This window comes from Octodon degus, unplaced genomic scaffold, assembly GCF_000260255.1.
Source record: "Octodon degus isolate 3935 unplaced genomic scaffold, OctDeg1.0 scaffold00042, whole genome shotgun sequence".
Taxonomy (NCBI): Eukaryota; Metazoa; Chordata; class Mammalia; order Rodentia; family Octodontidae; genus Octodon; species Octodon degus.
In genome coordinates, this window is record NW_004524618.1 from 2893086 (window position 1) to 2900548 (window position 7463).

The 7463-nt window shown below is 49.6% G+C and overlaps 1 protein-coding gene across 3 annotated transcripts in view; it reads right to left on the bottom strand.

Annotated features, from left to right (window-relative positions):
* The window catches only part of Nt5c2 (5'-nucleotidase, cytosolic II), a 128517-nt gene that overhangs the window by 109844 nt on the left and 11210 nt on the right, over window positions 1-7463 (bottom strand). For 2 of the 3 annotated variants that reach the window (XM_023715522.1, XM_023715519.1), the window contains exon 1: window positions 238-736. The exons of the other annotated variant lie outside the window; for it this stretch is intronic. The gene's annotated coding sequence lies outside the window, so the exon portion shown is untranslated. Of the gene's footprint in view, window positions 1-237; window positions 737-7463 lie in introns of those variants that run through there. 3 annotated transcript variants of the gene reach the window in all.

The window sequence follows — 7463 nt, forward strand, 5'->3', positions numbered from 1 at the left end:
CGCGCCCCGCCCCGCCCCGCCCCCGCCCCCGTCGCGCGCACGCGCGAGAAGCCCGCTAGCTCCTGCGTCCCTCGGCTGAGGCGCGGAGCCGGGCGGGCGGACGACGCCCCTCCTGTGCTGCGACTCGTGAGAGGCGACCTTCCCGACCCTGGCCTCTGCCCCCCACGCAGGCTCGAAGTTGGTCGGACCACAGAATACTGGCTCTGGCGGAGGTGTGGAGTGAGGCTTGTTGCCGACCTGCATCTCCGGGAACGCCTTGTTGGCTAACAGCACGGGCTGCGGAGCGTGTGGACGTGGGTTCGCGGCCCGGTTCCTCCGTGCCCGCCGGCCGCGCACCGTGTTGACGAGCGGTCGGCCGCGCCGCGCGGTCCTGTAGGTCCGCACCAGCGAGCACTGCGTCGCAGGAAGTGTGGAGCCGACGCCGCCTCCCTCAGGCAGGCCAGTGGCTCCCGCGCCGGGCAGCTCGGAGGGCGCCCAAGTTCCCCCGGAACGCGGATCAGCCGCCCCAAGCTCCCTCGGCCCGGCCCTGTTCTGCCTGACGTCGTGTCTTCGCTGTGAGCAGCGTGCCCGGCTCTTCTCCGCGCTCCTGAGAATCTTTCTCCTCCCGCGCCCGGTGGACTTAACTGTGACTCGCTTAGAGGACGTGGGCCAAGACGAGCCAAACGTTTGTGGCGCCGCTGGAGCAGAGTGCGGCGCAGCTTGCCCCTCGTACTGGCTGCCGTGCACCCTGGCCCCCACCAGACCTGCTGTGGAGCGTGAGGCGGGGGTTCCGGCCAGGCTGGGCAGCGGAGTGAGAGCCTGTCTCCAAAGAGGAGCAGGGGGGCTGGTGAGATGGCTCAGTGGTCTAAAGCACCTACTTGGAACAAGTTCAGCAAAGCACAGGGACCACGGTTCGATCCCCCAGCACCACAAGCCAGCCAGCCCCGCCCCCTGGTGGGCTGAGCTGGCCACACACACACACACACACACACACACACAAATAAATAAAATTTAAAAAAACAAAGAGGAGCAGGGAGGAGGAAGAGAGGAAGGGGAGAGAGGGAAAGTTCTCCACATCCTCCTCAAAGGATTCGGATTCGTAGTGCGCAGTCAGTATACACCTCAGGGTCCCTCCTTTACTCATGCTGCCCTCCAGGGTTTCTCCCACCTCCTGTGTTCTGGGCCACCTCAGTTCAGGTCCGCTGGGATGGGCCTTGGACCTCCCAACTGACTACATTTTTCAGGGTATGGGGGCAAAAGATTAGAAGAGGTGGGAGTTAGCTTAAACTAAGGTGCATGTAAAAAATTAATCTTTTATTAGTTTATTTGGTTCATGGTCTCACTACACAGCTTGGACTCCAAGGGATGCTCCTGTTTCAGCCTCCCCAGCGCTGGGATTACAAGCGTGCACCACCACACGTGGTTTCGGTAGCTAGCCAGACGACATCGCATGCGTGCTGGGTATCTGCTGGTCCTTACGCTGGCCAGGGAGGCAGACAGCAGTGCTATCTCCCCGGCCCACCCGAGTACATTGTTAAAAGGTTTTTGGTTTTTTTTTTTCCTTAGACTGGCACTGATTGCATTTACGCACAACACATGCATTGTGAGCTCAAACTCAACAACAACAACAACAACAACAAAAATAGTACACAAGAGTAGGAGGAAGGCCGGGGAGATGGCTCTGGAATATGCGCTTCCCTGGCAAACCCAAGGGCCTGAGTTCAATCCCTGGTTCCGCAAAAAAAAAAAAAAAAAAAAAAAAGTAGGAGGAAATGGGTGACTGGGTATGTTGACAATAGTTTTCTCTCAGTAAAAGACTTCAGACATTTTCTCTATATTTTCCCATCAATTCTTTTTATAATAGGGAACTTTGCCCCAAAATAATGAAAAAATAATAATTTTAAAAACCAGATGAGCCAGGTGTCTTAGTTATTTTTCTCATTGCTGAAACAAAACACCCAACACCCAAAGTTAAAGGAGGAAAGGTTTATTTAGCTCATGGTTTGTAGTTTCAGTCCAGTCATCTGGCTCCAAGGCAAGGTAGATGGGCCGAGGGGCATTGCAGAGGAGAAGAAATGGTTCATGGTAGGGCAGGCAGGAAGCAACAAGCCAGAAGCTGGAGGGAATCAAGGGAAGAGGAGGGCTTTGTGCCCTCCAGGCCGTGCCCCCCAGGGACTCATTCTACCCACCAGGCATCATTGCTCACACCCCTATAAGCCCCTCTGTAGATGAATCAGGTGCAGTGGCATTTCAGTTCACACTTAATTCATTACTCAATTCTGGAAAAGATGGCCATGGTCATGTTCATGTGGGAAAGATGGCCACTGTCAGGTTTGTTCAATCCCCAGCCCCGCCATGCCAGCCCCACCCTCGAGGCACACTGAGAAGGCAACTGAGACTGGGTGTGGTGGCGTGCACCTGTAATCCCAGCTCTTGGGAGGCTGTAAACAGGCGGGTCACTAAGAGTCCGATCTAATAGACCCTGAACACCCTGTAGACCCTTCCCTAAAATAAAAATTTTTAAAAAATCAAAGAAAAACATCACTTTGGGGATGTAGTTTAGTGCAAAGTCCCCCAGTATTGCAAATAAAAATGACCTTGATCTATATCAGCATAGAAAGATAGAGATATAAATATAGATAAATATAAATATATAGACATAGAGATCACCAAAAAAAATATACACAGTTCAGAAAAAACTTGTATAAATATTTTATTTTCTGTGTATCTGGTGCAGGGTCTCACTATGCAGCTCGGACTCATAGTGATAAACCTGTCATCAGTCTCTCGGCACTGGGATTACAAGTATGTGCCACCACGCCTGGACTCAGTGGCCAACTCAGCTCACCCAGGAGCAGGGCCGGTGTGGCAATGTGGTGCCAGGTTCAAACCCCAGTCCCTCGCTTGCCTAAGCAAGCACTTAGTCCACTCAGCTATCTCTCCGGCACTTTATAAATATTTTAATATTAAATTTAGTGAGGGGCCTGGAGAGATAGCTCAGAGGCATAAGCACCTACCTGTAAGCACAAGAACCCAAGTTCAATCCCCAGCCCCACATGCAGTGTGGTCTTGGCCCAGATCCAGGCAGTGAGCTGTCTCAGCCCCTGGATGTGGGTACCCACCATGCTGCCCCAGAACTGGGCGTGGTGGTGCACTCCTGTAATCCCAGCACTCAAGAGGTTGGGTCAGGATAATCTCTGTGAGTTCAAGACCAGCCTGGGGTGAGGGGTATGGGGGGGATGGCTCAGTAGAATAAGCGCTTCCCTGGCAAGCGCAAGGGGCTGAGTTCAATCTCCGGTTCCGCCAAAAATTAAAAAAAAACAAAACAAAAAATGGCCTTGGGGCTACAAAAGTGATCACAAGGCCAGCCCGAACTGCATAGTAAGACCCTGTCTCAAAAAGAAAAATCAGGACCGGGGAAATGGTTCAGTGGAATAAGTGCTTCCCTGGCAAGTGGAAGGGCCTGAGCTCAATCCCCGTTCCGCAAAAAAAAAAAAAAAAGAAAAAAAAGAAAAAGAAAAATCAATTAATCAAAAAATAAATTTAGACACCATTAGAATAATACAGGTTAGCTCGGCCTCTGCAATTATGAGAGGCGCTCACAGGGTTGGTCATTAGCACCCATTGGTCAGTACCGCCATTTGCTGCTTGCAGGATCTTGGCCCACGGAGAATGCCATATGCGTTTTCAATGTCTTTTCTAAGAGTCAACAGTAGAGTGGGTTTTCTGCAATATACAACATCCTTTAAGGTCCCCATGTGAGGGTAACACCATCTGTTGAGAAAGCATACTATTTTTCTTCTGCTGAAATGTGTGTACATGTACTGGCAGACTCTGTATAGAGACATGTAAATATAGATATAGATCAAAATTAGATTTTTTTCTATACTAAAGATCAAACCCAGGGATGTTTTACTGCTGAGCTACAACCTCAACCCTTTGCATTTATTTTGCATTAGAGTATAAGTTGCTCAGACTGACCTTGATCTTGTAGTTCTCCCTCAACCTCCAGAGTATCTGGGATTATAGGAATGTACCACTAAGCTCTGCTTGGTGGATTACTGGGGTCAAATTACATTCTTAAATGAAAACAGCAGTCCAGGGCTGGGAAGATAGGTCGCTCAGTCTAAGCTCCTGCCCAGCAAGGGTGAGGTCCGGGGTCCAGTGCCCAGTTCCTTACCACATGCCATGCCAGCCTGAAACTGGGCGTGGTGGCACATGCCTGTAATCCCAGCACTGGGGGGGGTCACTATGAGTCCAAACTGCGCAGCAAGACCCTATATCGAAAAGAAGTTTTTAGAAAGAGACACAAAAAGAAAATAGCAAGCTGTAGAATGGGAAGGTGGGGCCTAGGTGGAGAAGGTGGGTCACTGGAGGTGACTGGGCCCCTTCCTCTTTCCTGGATAGAGTTCTTTGTTTTGGAATTTTTGTTTTTGTTTTGTCTTATCTGTACTGGGGATTGAACTCAGGACACTGTACTTGCCAGGCAGGTACTTATGCTGCTGAGCTGTCTCCGCTGGTGCCCCCCTTCTTCTTCTTCATCCCTGGCCCCTTTTTCTCTAACTCTCTTCCTGTGCTGTCTTCTTCACGGATGCCCCGGATGCATACAGCTTCCCTGTGCCAGGCCTTTCACCACACCATTCCTGCCCTGGAGCCAGCTGCCCATGGACTGGGACCTCTGTAACCATGAATCAAGTCGATGTCTTTTCTTTTAAACTGCATGTGTAAGGTACACAGGCCAGCAACAAGATGTGGCTGATCTAAGTGTCAACCATGTGCCTAACTCTCATCAATATAGACATAAGTTTCTGCCTGATAGAGTTTTTGTTTGTTTGTTTGGTTTTGTTTTCGTATTTAGCATAGGGTCTATAGGGTCTCTCTATGTAGATCGGACTCGTAGTGATCCATCTGTGTTCAGCCTCCCAAGACCTGGGATTACAGGTGCACACCGCCACACCCAGTCTCACCTTCTCAGTGTGCCCCGGGGCCGGCCGGCTCAGCACGCCAGGGAGTGAACCCCAGCCACTGCTCTGCCTACTCAGGCATTTTAATCCCCCGAGCTATTTGGCCAGCCCTTGAGCTTGCCATTTAGAAAGGGAATTCCAAACATACAAATAGTTATTTTCCTTCATTTTTCTATTCAGAAAAAGAAAAAAATATTACAAGGGGGAAACAGAGTAAGAGTAGGTAGAGGGTCGAGAGCCATTTTCCTGAGGAATCTCAGCTGAGAACAGAAGAAGGAGAAGGACTAAGGCCACAAAGTGTGTAAGGTGTAGCTCTGGAGAAGTGGGGGGCTCCTGTAAAGCAGAGCTGCAGGTACAAAGGCCCTACTGCAGGCACAGGGCTCACACGCTGGAATAACCGGAAGCCTAGAGAGAGGAAGCACATGGGAAATGGTCCTGGGAGGAGGCCAGGCCAGAGCTGGCCGAGTGCTGGAGTGCAGTGGGGAGACGCTCAAGGGGCCAGAGCAAACACGTGGCAGGAGGCAGAGGCAGGGTTTTGTCTGGCTGTTTTTAGTGCTGGGATCAAACCAGGGCCTCACCCACGCAGGTTCGCTCCACCACTGAGCAACACCCCAGCCCCAGACTCAGTGTTTAATGCAACCCATCAACCACTTCCCTCACAGCAGGAAAAGTAATTCTTTGTATCAGGCACAAATCTCAGACACCTGCTGGCAGCTTCCACAGGGCTGTCACTGCGAGTTACACATGACCTGCCGCCTTCCGTGCAATCATTTTATTTCTTGAACACCTGTCAGGTGGTAGGCGCTGGAGATTCAAGTTGATCCCGACTCTTGTCTCACACTGGAATTGCAGAGAACCTGTCTAGGAGTCAGGCACTTGCGAGAGTCTCAGCAGAGACGGATCCTTGGGGAGAAAAAGAATCAGAATCATACAGAGAGAGACCATGACGCACTCAGGGTTGTAGCCCCAGCTCCAAAAGAGGAAAATGCACACCCAAGTGCTGGTGGCTGTGGAGAGACAACCCCCTGGGCTCTACTGGCAGGAATGTAAAGTTACATAAACCACAGGAGATAAGACATTAACACATCGGCACAGTTCTGAAAAAGTTAAACATAAAATTATCATATGACTCCCTATCCCGTTGCTAGGAAGATATCCAAAAAGAATTGACAACAAAGACTCCAACAGATACTTGTAGCCAGTGTTCAGGCTGATGTTCACGTTAGCCCAATGGTGGAAACAGCCGGGCTCCTAATTCTGTGTTCTTGGTGGGGTGAGGCAAGAGGATTGCAAGCTCAGGGCTGTTCCAGGCAATTTAGCAAGACCTTGTTTCAAAACTTAAAATTTATAGAAAGCGGAGGGTTATAACTCAGTGGTTAGAACACCCTTGTGTTCCAGTCCCAGAACTACTTTAAAAAAAAAAAAATGTGGAGGCTGCTCCTCCCATTGTGCTCTCATGCTTTTGCTGTTTTCCATGAACTGCTGCCCTCTGTCATGTGCCACCCTGCCTTGGAGCCAGCTGAGTGTGGACTGAAACCTCCACAAACTGTGAGCCGAATAAACCTTTCCTTCCTTAAAAAAAAAATGCAAAACAACTGAAGTGTCTATCATAAATGGACAAAATATGGTGTATACATGCAATGCACTATTTTTCAGTCATAAATGAAATCCCAGCACTCAGGAGGCTGAGACAGGAGGATCGCTATGAGTTTGAGGCCAGCAGGGGCTACATAAATGAGCTCAAGGACAGCCTGCACTACATAGTGAGTCCCGGACTCAAAAAACAAAAACAAAAAGAAATGAAGTGCTGACATGTAACAAAATGGGTGACAAAAAGCAATAAGTTTTGACACATGCTGCAGCTTTAATGGACCTTGAAAACAAAAGCAAAAAAGCTAGGTTCGGAAGGATAGGTACTGTAGGGTTCCACTTCCCTTACGTGAAATAGCTACAGGAGCACACTTCTAGGACCAGAAGTAGACCAAAGACAGAGGAAGAAGGAAGCTGAGGGAGCCGGGAGTTATTGCGTAATTGTTCTGAGTTTCTGTTTAAGGTGATGAAATAGTGGTCACGGCTGCACAACGCTGGGCGTGTTAGCTAATACCAGGATGACATCTCTAAATGGCCAAGGAGACAAATTTTATGTTATATACATTTCACTATAGTTTAAAAAAATACTTTTTTTTTTGAGACAGAATCTCACTATGCAGTTCAGCCAGGCCTTGAGTTCACTATGTAGCCCAGGCTGGCCTCAAACTTATGGAGATCCTCCTGCCTCAGCCTCCTGAGTGCTGGGATTACAGGTGTGCACCACCACACCTGGCCTTAGGCTGGTCTTGCATTCACTATGTAACTCAGGTTGACTTGGAACTCATGGTGTGTGTTACCATATCCAACTTAAAAAATATGTATGTTTTTAGCTTTTAAAAAAGGGAGTCAGGGCCAGGGAGATAGCTCAGCTGCCTAAGCGCCTGCCTGGCAAACCCAAGGTTGTGAGTTTGATCTCCAGTACCCAAAAAA